At 46.8% G+C, this 14,821-nt stretch overlaps 1 protein-coding gene across 8 annotated transcripts in view; it reads left to right on the top strand.

Annotated features, from left to right (window-relative positions):
- Nucleotides 1–14,821, top strand: part of LOC137348022 (cytokine-dependent hematopoietic cell linker) — a 125,401-nt gene that overhangs the window by 19,938 nt on the left and 90,642 nt on the right. The window lies entirely within an intron of this gene.

The raw sequence follows: 14,821 nt of genomic DNA on the forward strand, positions 1-14,821 counted from the left end.
ACTTACTAACCCAGCCTTCCATTTCCTCATCCAAGTCATTTATAAAAATCACAAAGAGCAGAGGTCCCAGAACAGATCCCTGCGGAACACCATTGGTCACCGAGCTCCAGGCTGAATACTTTCCATCTACTACCACCCTCTGTCTTCTATGGGCCAGCCAATTCTATATCCAGACAGCCAAATTTCCCTGTATCCCATGACTCCTTACTTTCTGAATGAGCCTACCATGGGGAACCTTATCAAACACCTTGCTAAAATCCTTATACACCACATCCACTGCTCTTCCTTCATTAATGTGTTTTGTCACATCCTCAAAGAATTCAATAAGACTTGTGAGGCATGACCTGCCCCTCACAAAGCCATGCTGACTATGTCTAATTAAACTGTGCTTTTCCAAATAATCATAAATCCTGTCTCTCAGAATCCTCTCCAATAATTTGCCCACCACCGACGTAAGACTGACTGGTCTGTAATTCCCAGGGTTATCCCTATTCCCTTTCTTGAACAAGGGAATAACATTTGCCACCCTCCAATCATCTGGTACTACTCCAGTGGACAGTGAGGACGCAAAGATCATCGCCAAAGGCGCGGCAATCTCTTCCCTCGCTTCCTGTAATAACCTTGGGTATATCCCGTCTGGCCCCGGGGACTTGTCTATCCTCATGTCTTTCAAAATTTCCAGCACATCCTCCCTCTTAACCTCAACCTGTTGGAGGATATCAGCCTGTTTCACGCTGTCCTCACAAACGACCAGGTCCCTCTCACTAGCGAATACTGAAGCAAAGTATTCATTTAGGACCTCCCCTACCTCCTCCGACTCCAGGCACAAGTTCCCTCCACTATCCCTGATCGGCCCTACCCTCACTCTGGCCATCCTCTTGTTCCTCATATAAGTGTAGAACGCCTTGGGATTTTCCTTAATCCTACCAGCCAAGACTTTTTCATGTCCCCTTCTAGCTCTCCTAAGTCCATTCTTCAGTTCCTTCCTGGCTACCTTGTAACCCTCTAGAGCCCTGTCTGATCCTTGCTTCCTCAACCTTAAGTAAGCTTCCTTCTTCCTCTTGACTAGCTGTTCCACATCTCTTGTCATCCAAGGTTCCTTCACCCTACCATCCCTTCCTTGCCTCATCGGGACAAACCTATCCAGCAGTTGCAGCAAGTGCTCCCGAAACAACCTCTACATTTCTGTCGTGCATTTCCCTGAGAACATCTGTTCCCAATTTAAGCACCCCAGTTCCTGCCTAATAGCATTGTAATTCCCCCTCCCCCAATTAAATATTTTCCCATCCCGTCTGCTCCTGTCCCTCTCCATGACTTTAGTAAAGGTCAGGGAGTTGTGATCACTATCACCGAAATGCTCTCCCACCGAGAGATCTGCCACCTGGCCTGGTTCGTTGCCAAGCACCAAATCCAACGTAGCCTCCCCACTAGTCGGCCTATCTAGATATTGAGTCAGGAAACCTTCCTGGACACACCTGACAAAATCTGCTCCATCCAAACTATTTGCACTAAGGAGGTTCCAATCAATATTGGGGAAGTTGAAGTCACCCATGACAACAACCCTGTTACTTCTGCACCTTTCCAAAATCTGCCTCCCAATCTGTTCCTCCGTGTCTCTGTTGCTATTGGGGGGTCTATAGAAAACTCCCAATAAAGTGACTGCTCCTTTCCTGTTTCTGACTTCCACCCATACTGACTCAGTAGACAAACCCTCCTCAACGACCTCCCTTTCTGCAGCTGTGATACTATCCCTGATTAGCAATGCCATTCCCCCACCTCTTTTACCTCCCTCCCTATTCCTTTTGAAACATCTAAACCCCGGAACATCCAACATCCATTCCTGCCCCTGTGATATCCAAGTCTCCGTAATGGCCACAACATCGTAGCTCCAAGTACTGATCCATGCTCTAGGTTCATCACCCTTATTCCTGACACTTCTTGCGTTAAAATAGACACACTTCAACCCATCATACTGGCTGCAACTTTACCCTGTCAACTGTCTAACCTTCCTCACAGACTCTCTGCACTCGGTATCTGCCTGTTCAACAGCTACCCCAATCACTGATCCGTAGCTCCGGTTCCCATCCCCCTGCCAAACTAGTTTAAACCCTCCCGAAGAGCGCTAGCAAACCTCCCGCCCAGGATATTGGTGCCCCTCCAGTTCAGATGCAACCCGTCCTTCTTGTACAGGTCCCACCTTCCCCAGAAGGTATCCCAATGATCCACATATCTGAAGCCCTCCCTCCTACACCAACTCTGTAGCCATGTGTTCAGCTGCACTCGCTCACTGTTTCTAGCCTCACTAGCACGTGGCACCAGTATCAATCCTGAGATTACTACTCTGCTCGTCCTGCCTTTTAGCTTCCAACCTAACTCCCTAGATTCGCTTTTCAGGTCCTCATCCCTTTTCTTAGCTATGTCGTTGGTACCGATGTGTACCACGACTTCTGGCTGCTCCCCCTCCCCCTTAAGAATCCTGTAGACTCTATCCGAGACATCCCTGACCCTGGCACCCGGGAGGCAACATACCATCCGGGAGTCTCGTTCGCGACCACAGAATCTCCTGTCTGTTCCTCTAACCATTGAATCTCCTATCACTATCGCTCTCCTATTCTCCCCCCTTCCCTTCTGAGCCACAGAGCCTGGCTCAGTGCCAGAGACCTGGCCGCTGTGGCTTTCCCCTGATAGGTCGTCCCCCTCCAACAGTATCCAGAACGGTATACTTATTATTGAGGGGACGATGCCAATATTGTAGTTAAGGAGGAGGAGTATGAAATATTTAAAAGTATGTGATAAACATAGGGAGCGAGGAAATATTAATGGGATTAGCATCCTTGAAAGTGGATAAATCACCAGGGCCGGATGAAATGTATCCCAAGCTGTTAAAAGAAGCCAGGGAGGAAATAACGGAAGGTATGACCATCATTTTCCGGTCTTCACTGGATACAGGTATGATGCCAGAGGATTGGAGGATTTCTAAAGTTGTACCTTTGTTCAAAAAGGGAGTGAGAGATAGACCGAATAAATACTGGCCAGTCAGTTTAACCTCAGTAGTGGACAAGTTATTGGAATCAATTCTGAAAGACAGGATAAACTGTCACTTAGAAGGGAATGGATTAATCAAAGATAGTCAGCATAGATTTGTTAAGGGAAGAACTTGTCTGACAAACTTGATTGAATTTTTTGAAGAAGTAACAAAGAGGATTGATGAGGATAGTGTAGTTGATGTGGTCTTCATGGATTTTAGCAAGGCTTTTGACAAGGTCCCACATGGCAGACTGGTTAAAAAAATTAAAACCCATGGGATCCAGGGAAATGTAGCAAGCTGGATAAAAAATTGGCTCAGTGGAAGGAAACAAAGGGTAATTGTTTTTGGATGTTTTAGCGACTGGAGGGCTCTTTCCATTGGTATTCGCAGGGCTCAGTACTGGGTCCCTGCTTTTTGTGATATATATTAACAATTTGGATGTAAATGTAGGGGGCATGATCAAGAAGTTTTCAGATGACACAAAAATTGGCCATGTGGTTGATAACGAGAAGAATAGCTGTCGGCTGCAGGAAGATAACAATGGACTGGTCAGGTGGGCAGAAAAATGGCAAATGGAATTCAAGCTGGAGAAGTGTGAGGTGATGCATTTGGGGAGGTTAAACAATGCAAAGGTATACACGATTAATGGGAAAATACTGAGAGGTGTAGAAGAAGTGGGACCTTGGAGTGAATGTCCACAGATCCCTGAAGGTAGCAGGACAGGTCGATAAGGTGATTAAGAAGGCATATAGAATCCTTTCCTTTCTTAGCCAAGATATAGAATATAAGAGCAGGGAGGCTATGCTGGAACTGTATAAGTCATTAGTTAGGCAACAACTTGAGTACTGTGTGCAGTTCTGGTCACCTCATTACAGAAAGGATGCAACTGCACTAGAGAGGCTACAGAGGAGATTTACAAGGATGTTTCCAGGCCTGGGAAAATGCAGCTGTGAGAAAATGTTGGATAGGCTGTGGTTGTTTTCCTTGGAACAGAGAAAGCTGAGGGTAGATTTGATTGAAATGTACAAAATTGTAAGGGGTCTGGATAGAGTGGATGTGAAGGGCCTATTTACCTTAGCAACGAGGTCAGTGACGAGAGGGCATAGATTTAAAGTGATTGCTAGAAAGCTTAGAGGGGAGATGAGAAAAAGGTTTTTCACCCAGAGGGTGATGAGGGTCTGGAACTTACTAGCTGAAAGGGTAGTAGAAGCAGAACCCCTCAACTTATTTAAAAGGTGCCTGGATATGCACCTCACATGCTGTAACCTGCAGGGCTACGGACCAAATGCTGGAAGGTGGCATTAAGCTGGGTGGCTTCTTTTTTTGACTGGCAGAGACACAATGGGCCAAGTGGCCTCTTTCTGTGCTGTAAACTTTCTATGATCCTATGAGAGGTGATGAGATAGTGTAATGCTGTGTTGGTGGTTTGTCCAAGAGCAGGTCCCCTACTCTTTTTCCCTCCACCCAGGAGAGATGAGTATGACTAGTTAAGAGGGTATATGAGGTGGTTTTCTGTTGCCTTCCTCAGACTAGAGCAAGAACTGAACCTATACTGTTCTAAACCACATTCTAGCCATCCAGCCACCTGGTCCCCCAATGCAATAGCAAGCACTATTAAAAAGGTTCGTTCATGCATTCATTCAAAATAAACTATGAGAATAGGACAAAACAACACAGGTTCAAACTAGTTTTAAAAAAATAGCAATATCAGAAGTCCTTCTTCACTCAGTCGCCAATGTATGGAATAGACTCCCAGACAGACATGGCTGTGTGCCCCTGACAGAGGATTCAAAGGATTCGTACAGAAAATGTGTGTATGTGTGTGTGTGTGTGCAGGCGTGCGCGTGTGTTCAATGATAATACAGCTCTGTGGGGGCACTCAAGAAATCTCCTGCTTTCCCATATAGCCAGTTTGCCCCTACTCCCAATTAGTGCAATGGAGGCAACACAGGAATAATTGAAGACACAATTAGATACTATGATTGGAGAACTATGGAGTCTTTCTACTTGGATGAACATAGACATACCAAATGGTGCTACTTATCCATAGTTTATCTTGTGATCTTGTATATAGGAGTGCAATGTTTCCCTTTAAGCACATCTAACAAGGGTAGATTTTATTTTGAATTGACATTATTCCTTAGTTCCCTTTTTAACTGCGTGACTTTGTTGTACCTTCCTGTTGAAATGATTGTGGTTGTGATCTCAGTTCTTGAATGTCACTTTGTATCCAGTCAAAAGAAAAACCACTTGGTAGATGTGAAATTAAACATGTCACTTATTTGCAAGAACTCTGGGATGAAGGTCACTCCTGGTTGATATTTGTAGCAAAAGCAGAAATGCAAGAATAAAAAATGTGATTATGATTTCCACCTCATTGAGTTTCTTAGTTTCTCAATAAAACTTCCCAAAACACAGAACTTAAAATCCTGTGCCAATAGAACTGGTTCAAGCTATACGTGTAATTAAAAAGCATATAGCTGGCCTTCTTACATTCCAATGGTATAACTGTAACCACTACAATAGTCTTACAACATACATTTATAATGACACCGCTAAAGTGATTGGAGAGCACTTTCATAGCTCACTACTCCCAAAGGGAGAATCATGTTATAAACTGTACCGCCTACCAAATGGCCAAATCTGGAACCTCAGAAACTAATACAGTATGAGCTGGATTTTGTATGCACCTTGGGGACTGGAACAGAGGCGGGGTGGGGGGGGAACGTGGGGTGGGGATGGCATAAAATTGGGGCCGGAAATGCCTGACAGGAAGTTTGACATCATAACACCCATCCCGATTTTGTCCATGGCAGCAAACATGGAGGGCGGAGACCAGATGTCAATGCGATGGGCAGGCAGAAATTTTATTCGTGCTTTTAGATTTTATTAATGGTGCACGGGATTCACGGGGCTTCAGAGCTTAGCCTGCTTTAAGGAGGTGATGTGGAGGCAGGAGCTCATTGCTGGCTGCAAGGGGAGCTATTGGGAGAGGCAGCATTGACTGCCAGGCAGGGTGGAGGAGGGAAGGCATCAGGTATCATCTGAGGGGTGGGGGAAAAGGTCCCAGAACTGCTGGGGTACCATTCCAAGGGGGGTATCGGCAAGTGCCAAATGAGGGGAAGGAGAGGGAGCTACTGGCAGGGAAGGACTTGCACTTAGGGAGAGGCCACCTATCATCCAGGCTTCGAGGACCCTGTTGAAGTGGAGGTGCAAGCAGAGCGGGAGGGAGTGCCAGGCACCTGGAGCGACACCACAAGGAGCTGTGAGCCCACAGGAGGGTCAGCGGAGGTCTCCAGATGGTGAAGAAGGGTGCAGAATGGAAATACAGGTGGCTCCCTCACACAGGAGTTACCCTCCATAGAAAGTCTACAGAGAGTCTCAACTACCTGCCAATGAAGACTCCATCTCTCCAGGGAGACTGTCACTGACCTATGCACTATGATGCAGGGCGAGCTGTGCCCTCAGGGACTTGGTGGAAATCCAATACCAGTGGTGCTGAAGGTCAATGTGGCACTGAACTTCTATGCCTCTGGAACTTCCAGGGATCCACTGGGGACATGTGTGGGATCTCACAGTCTGTGGAATATTGGTGCATCAAGGTGGTCACCAATGCCCTTTTCAGAAGGGCTGGTGACTATGTGCACTTCCGCACTGATCCCAACTCTCAGGCTGAGAGAGCCATCGGGTTTGGGGCCATTGCTGGATTCCCCATCAACTGCATGCATCAAGGCTCCTGAACACCAGCCAGTGACCTTCATCAACAGGAAGGGCTTCCACTCCCTCAATGTGCAACTAGTCTGTGACCACCCTAAATGGATCTTGCAGGTCTGTGCATGCTTCCCGGGAAGTTGCCATAATGCCTACATTTTGAGGCAGTCCCAGATGCCAGAACTTTTCTGGCTTCCCTCATGCCTTCAGGGATGGATCCTTGGAGACAAGGGCTACCCACTGAGGACATGGTTACTGATGCCGGTGAGGAACCCATGTGCAGATGCAGAGGAGAGGTACAGTACCCGTCACAGGACAATGCGAGTGACTATACAGCAGGCTATTGGTCTGCTAAAGATGAGATTCAGGTGCCTAGATCAGTCCAGTGGAGCCATTCATTATGCCCTGGTGAGGGTCTCATTTATTGTGATGGTGTGTTGTGCACTGTACAACCTGGTGCTGTAGAGGGGGGAGCTGATGAGCAATGAGGATGATGAGGAGCATGATGCTTCCTTGGACTATGAGGATGCAGAGGGGGAAGATGGCCAAGCATAGTCAGCTGAAGGACACCAGGGACAACAGGGGAGACGCCGTAAGGTATGTGCAAGGGAGGCTCACGATGTCCTGATACATTCACGTTTCCTTTGATCCTTACTGTCAGTTGTATGTTGACCAATAAAGACTTGTATTTAATCAGCCCCGTTGTCATCTTCTTTCCTTCAGGAAGCATTCACTAACTGATCAGTTGCGCAGCGCTGAGCTGACAAGGCTCCAACTAGACCCCTCGCAGGATGATGCCTCACCGCGAGCCTCTTCACAGAAGCTGGGTTGATACAAAGGGCCAAAGGCCTTACGGAATAGGAAGGAGATCTTATTTGTTTGCAAATGCTACCCTTTCCATCTATGATACACAATCACTGAAAACCCTGTGATTCCAGGTGATCTTCATTCTTTTGTGTGCACTCCTACTAGGTGTCCCCCTGCACTGTCAGCTGAAATGGAGGCAGACTTCTGACCTTGCTGCCCTTTGGCTAGGAGTGACCTTGGTGGTTGTCCCCTGGTTACCTGAGGCCTGGTGGGCTCTGGCATGTTGAGGTCCTCCACAGAAGCAGTAGCACCCTCTGTCATCAGGGATGATGGAGGCCCTGGCGTCACAGGCAGAGGGGCAGGGGAACTTTCGGCTGTACCAGCAGCACCCTGAGAGGAGCCCCTAGCAGCGGTGGGCAGTCACTCCTCCTCCCTTGCAAAGGAAACCTGTGCCTCCCTGCTGAGATGAGAGGATAGAGGACCTGGCGGTGACTCCATCAGAGCCGCCAATCTCTCAATGGAGGACATCACTAGTGTAGCAGTCAGAGACAGTGCCAAGCTCAAGGCCTGGATGGACTCCTCCATTGTCCACGCTTGGGCACACATAGCCTCTGGTATCTCTGCCTGATGTTGCCTGACCTCTAACTGCAGTTGCAGCATTACCCATGATGCTGCCGACACAGAGGCATGTCATGAGCCTGAGACTCAACTTGGGCCTGGCCTCCCACAGTCCTCTGACTGTCAGAGACCTGGGCTGTCACAGCCTCCGTCAGCTTCCTGGTCGCACATGAGTTGTGCCTACCAGGTTGTGTACCCGAATGTAACCGCGAGCGCATACCTCTCCGAGTATCTGCACTGGTGGAGAATGCAGGGGTATGAAGTGACGCTGGACCTTGAGACTCCTTCCTCCCCCTCAGAGGTAGCAGGCTGTCTCACAGTCTTGGAGGCTCTTCCAGTAGGCACCACGTGACCTGCATAAGAGAACAGAGATATTGAAGAGTCAAGGGCCTCCCCTCCCAACATAACACACATCCCTACATTGGAGATCCCTGTAGCCACCGGATGCCTGATGAGCAGCATAGATGCTCCCTTGTGCCCCATGATGACCTTACTCACTGTCTTGGGATGATGCCCTTATCTCTCCGTCCACAGTGCTTCTTCCATCCTCTGGCCCAGCCAGCTCCATGGCCTCCTCCTCCATCGGACTCAAGACATGGAGAATAGGCAGCCCACCACCGGTCTTGGCCCGCTCTCTGTGATTGTGTGCAATCTTCTCCTGCAGACAGAGGGATGGAAGCTGTTGGTCCCCCAGCGAGAACAATCCCAAGACATGCTGGTGGCAGTCCAGCTGCTTCTAATGGGGGCACACAGATGCCTCCTGCATGTGGCCCCTTTCCAAGGACCTTGTGAGAGTATGCCCTAACAAATGGCTTCCTTTCAGGGCCATTTCGCCATGCCTCAGGCAGTTTGTCTGCATCCCCTGACCTTTTGACCACGTCTGGGTCGGCACCCACTCTCCACCCAACACACCCTTCTGCTTTGCCAAATGCAATACCCAAGAGCTGACGACATTAAGAGGTACTCACTTTGGCTACCTGGATGAGGTCATTGAGCCACTTATGGCACTGAATCCAGGTCCCTGGTGTGACCCCATGGCAGCTGACCTCCTGCGCAATCTGCAGCCAGGCTTGCTTGGCCAGGCGAAGGTTAGAAATGTAATAGGCTTTGAGCAAGTGAAAGTGTTGGGGGGAGGGGGGAAGAAGAATAAAAGGGAAGGTCTGTGATAGGGCGGAGGGCAGGAGAAATTAAAGGACAAAGATGTCATGGAACAAAAGACAAAGGGAGTAGTAATAGCCATAGTGAAAGACAAAGCATTTGTCCAAAGAGGGTGTAATGGCAGACTGGCCTTGTCAGGGTTCCAGCTCCCTTCCTCCTGTCCTTAGGAAATAGTATATCCCGACTCACCCTGGCAGCCTGTAGGAGCACCTGGTGGGAGGCATCACTGAAGCATGGGGCCACCTGGTGTCTACTTTCCACCATCACTCTGCATCCTCTGAACTCTGCCACTCCTATCACTGCAGACAGCAAAATTGAATGCCAGTCTGGCAGCCCTTTAAAAATGGCACCAGCACCTGCCATGGCGTCATGTGCCGCCATCTTCACCGCTGCCACTGACCGCGTAATTGGTCGGCCCCCACGACTCATTGTTAGAAGGTACTGTGAGGTATTAGATACACCACAGACTTTAACTCCTGGTTGGCCTCATTCTGAACTAGAGAGCGACTTAGGTCAGAATGCTGAGACATCTATTAAAACAAAGTTTACCTAGTAGTATGTTGCATTGCTGTGCTGTTGCACTGTAGTGTTTTATCTAAAAGTGAGTCAGTACGTGAGTGATTAGGGAGAGAAAAAAATAATAAACAGAGGCTAGTCTTAAGCTTGGGAGAGGCCTCTGACAATAAAATTAAATGATCAGAAAATGTAATTTTAATAGATGAAAAATCACATGCTAGGGTTAAACAATTTCCTGATATGCTTTCATGCCATGTACTGGGAGCACTGAAGTGGAAAGTATCCATTCGAGTTCTTGAAATTTGGCAATAATGATTGTTTCATTCAAGGAATTAATTGATAAGGAGTTCTCCGATCCATGACCCTCTCTTCTGCAGCTCCGTCTTTGAATCTCTCCAGTCAAGATTGCTTCCCTGTGACTGAACCAAACTGACCTAAACCAAAGTCATGAAAGTCATCTCCTGTGAGTGTAACTTGATGAATTACCACTCCTTGTCCTCCTCAACCCCTCTGCAGTCTTTGACATGGTCAACCACACCATCCTCCTACAAAACCTCTCTATTGTCCAGCTCAGTAGGGCAGCTCTTGCATGGTCCTCCTCTTACATATCTGATCATAGCATCTCGGTCAATGGCTTCTCTTCCCATCCACTGTACCATCCCCTTGAGAGTCTCCAAGGATCCATCCTTGGCACCACCACCACCCGCCCCCCCCCAACTTCCTCATCTGCAATCTCCTGCCTGTTAACATTATCTGTAGATATACGATCAACTTCCATATGTATGCTGATGACACCCAGCTCTATCTGTTGGCAGCCTTCCTCAAATTCTCCACTGCTATGTATTTTCAGATTGTTTGTCTGATAACCAGTTTCAGACAAGCAGTAATTTCCTCCAGTTAAACACTGGGAAGAGCTAAGCCATCATTTTCATCCCCAGCTTGTCACCAATTTAACATCATTCCCCATCCACCATCTCAGGCTGAACCAGACCATTTGCAATCTAGGCATTTTAATGGACCCTGAGCTGATCCTCTCTCTCATAAAAGTTGACTACTTCCACCTTTATAACATTGGCTGCCTCTGCCTCTACATCAGTTCCTTTGTATCTTAAACCCTCATTCATGCCTTTGCTACCCTTTAGACTCAACTATTCCAATGCTGTCCAGGTTGGACTCCTTTCCTTCACCCTGCATAATTTCAGCTCATCCAAAACGCTGCTGCTTGTATTCTATCCTGCACTATGTCTTATTAGCTCATCACCCCTGGTGTTGCTAACCTGCATTAGTTACCGGACCTCCTTTATCTTAGATTTAAAATTTTCCTCCATGGTCTTTCTTCCTGTCTCTGTAATCCTCCAATACTTAAGTTCCGCTCCCCCAAATTTTCTGCTCCTCTGAGTCTCTTATTCATTAACAACCACTTCAGCCCAAACCTCTCCACTCTTTGATTTCCCTCTCTCCATTTAAAACCCTCCTTAAAGCCCACCACTTCGACCAAGAACAATTAACCTCCTTTGGATCATCATCCATTTGTTTTCCTTACACCAATTGCTGGTCAACATTGTGTAATTTACAAGTCCAGACTTGTATCTGCATATGCAGTGAACACAGAGGCTGTGAATGGTCCCAAATTGGGCCTCGGGTTTCACCTAAATATGACAGGTGAGTTTCTGGCCCCTGTTGTATCTCCACGGACAGATAATCTTGTAAATTTAGATGAGGCCTGAGGCACAATTTGCACTGTTTAGGTTACAGAGACCAGGATCTTGTGGAGGTGGCAGGTCTCCCAGCGCCAGGCCGAAAAGGCAGGGGGAGCCCCACTTCAGCCTTTTCACGCCCCCCCACCCCGCCCAGTGAGATATTCTGTTGTTCCAGAGGCAAAGTTTCTGGCGCGGGGATCTCCGTCCCTTGTAAACATGGGGATTCCACCTCCCAGAGCTGCCAGTCAATCACAGGGCCGGCAGCTCAGCAGTATCAGCAGCGCCACTGGGAGCAGTGGCCACTGCTAGTACTGCAGAGGCCTTGGACCCAGGCCCAATGCTGGAACCCGGACTTCAGGTAAGAGGGGCGGGGTCACTGGGGTCAGTCCGGAAGGCCCCGGTTTGGGGGGTGGAAGTGAAGACCGGCAGGGGTGGGGTCCATAGAGGTAGAGGTTTTGCCGATGGGGGCCTCTGTGGGCCACAGATTGCCCACAGAGGTGCCCTCCCCGCATGGCGGAGACACTTCCGCCACTGGTACGATCCGAGCGGTGGCAGGAAGAGGCCCTTAAGTGGTCATTAATAGGCCACTTAAGGGCCTCAATTGGCCTCTGGGTGGGAAGGCTGTCATCGGCCTAACCCGTCCCCAGCAAAATCACTTGGCGACGGGACGGCGACAGGCCCTCCTCACTCCCGCCAATCATCACGGTTCGATAGGCGCCCCCCCACCCCCGTCTCCAACCTCGCTTCAGGGGGCCCCATAAAATCCAGCCCAGAATGTTCGATTGTAATCTTTCCTCCTCTCCTGTTGCTGGGACCACAGGATACCCATATCACAATGCAGGAGTATTGGGACAAGCAAAATCCTTGTCATCGTTGCATCCAAGCATCAACAATGTAATTGCTTTTATTTTTGCTTTCCTTCAGGCTAGTGCCATTGAAAACAGCTGTTTGGAAATATAGCACCATAGCAACATATTGCCACTCTTGTAATAATAATAAGAAATGATAGATCGTTGATCCAGACAAGACTGGGATTCTAAGCAACTCCAGTAATTAGCAACCCTTAAAAGTAAAATGGGAGATGGGCAAGTTGGTTAGCAAAATACTCGGAACAAATTGTAGTTATTCCACTCCAGTGCTGGAGGGAGAGGACAATGGAGTGAAGTCATATTGGAAAAATATTTAAACTAAATCATTAATTAGGTCTAACCTTTGCTATGAAATGACAAATCATGGTTCTGGATCAATGTTGGTATCAATACAGACTAGAAATGAAATGTGTCCCATTACATACAAGGGTAATATTTGTAAATAGATCATATATCAATGAGATCAGATAATAAAATCAAATGGAGAATTCTAACCTTTTGCAGCAATCTCTCTCTCTCTGAGATTGGCCAGCCCTCCGTGATCTCTCCCTCCCTCCATCCTTCTTTACTGTTGTTCTCCAAAGCCCCCACGCCCCAACAACCCATGATCTTCTCCAATTGCCAGGCCAATCCCCAATGATCCCCAACCGCAACTTCCTACTGCTGGCTTTCCCACCCAGCAGCAGACCAGCCTTCAACACCGTTGGGTGGGAAATGGACTAAAAAACATGCTAATGAAGTTATCCTGTTAAATTCTGCAGGAACTCTGTCTTCCCATTATTTCCACACCCCCACACCCCTCCTGCCTATCTGTAAACACTGGGACCAAAGAAGTTTACAGCACAGAAGGAAGCCACTTGGCTCAGCCTGAATGAGCTATTCAATTAGCCCCACTCCTCTGCTCTGCTGAAAGTAAATCATCATCAAAATATCTGTTCTACTGTTTCAGTATAGCTCTTTGGGTATCTTTCCACTTCTGGAAATCCAACACAAACAAAAATGTCACACTTTTATTTAGAAGTGTGTGGAAAAGATTAACAGCTGAATTTTAAAAATGCAAATCCATTGCAAATAAATCAATAACCTACATCACTGTTCACAGACTCTGGCACCCAAATATTTTCTTACTGCGTGTTGTAAAAGATTAATCCTCCAGTTTGATTTACCACACTGATATCATTGCAGGTTAATAAAGAACAATGCATTCTATTTTTCTTTCTGGCTGATAATATCACTGCACAAATCAAAGAATCATCCAGCTTTTCAGTTAAGGAGTACCTGAGTCGAGAGGGACAGTGCAGTCACGCAAGACAGAAATTACTATATTTGCTAAAATGGGCTTTATTTTATAACTCATTGTTTCATGCAGGGATTTATGGTGATTACTGGCCCTAAGATAAATATTACTCTCTGGACCAAGTGAAGTATGGTAATGAGAAGCTCAAGGCTACTGTGCCCAAAAAATGTTCTCACCTCTATTGTTATAAATCTAACCCACTCTTTGAACTCATTACAGTTTATTGGGCTTTTTCTGTAGTTCACGTGGCATGTTTCCAACTAATTTGTACATTGATATATATTTCACATCAAAGTACGTTTGCTGCAGTAAACCTCTCTCAAAATGCCGATTTCTCTTTAGAATTACAGTAACTGGAAAGTGGGCAGGTAGTGATTTTAAGCTGCCTCCTTCATCCTCGGAGGTGGGGAAAGCACATGGTGTTAGTAGAATCATCCTCCCACCAGAAAACTAAAACCTTTGGTCATTATAATACAACACAGAAATGACTGCAGTGCCCCAGTTTTGCACACAACTGGCTGAAAACTTTCTCAAATTGCCACATATTATCCAGGTGCTTGATCTGTTGTCATCAAGCTACAATACTTCATGGTGTTGCTGACCTGTTTGAAAACACTGTAGACTTAAAATATTACTTTGGCAACATGGGAAAAAATGCATCTCTTTCTATGAATCTAAAAATCAAATTTGGCACATGCAATGTAAAACACACGGGGACATGAACAGGAAATGACCTCATCAGATCAACATTTTACAATCTGGCCAAGCTATAAAGTACAACTTCAATTAAACCATTTTATCTGAGATGTGGAAAGCCGAGACTAAAGGAAAGCAAGCTAACTTAATTTGAGATATGGATTCCATTGAGGAAGGTAAGGTGAAGCAGAGCATAAGATCTAATAGACCCCAACTAGGGAGGACTGTAAATGTTGGACCAGGATAAAATCCACCTATTTACACTGTTTGAGTTTTATACTCTTTAAATATTAAAAGAATGGCAGCCTGCAATTTCATCATCATTAACATAGTAAGGCAAATTTTCTTTCACCACTGGTGAGCAAATTGCAATCTTAAACAGGTAGTATAGCTCTGAATTTCATAGATTTGTAGTCTATCA

Source organism: Heterodontus francisci, chromosome 1 (genome assembly GCF_036365525.1).
Source record: "Heterodontus francisci isolate sHetFra1 chromosome 1, sHetFra1.hap1, whole genome shotgun sequence".
In the NCBI taxonomy this organism is placed as follows: Eukaryota; Metazoa; Chordata; class Chondrichthyes; order Heterodontiformes; family Heterodontidae; genus Heterodontus; species Heterodontus francisci.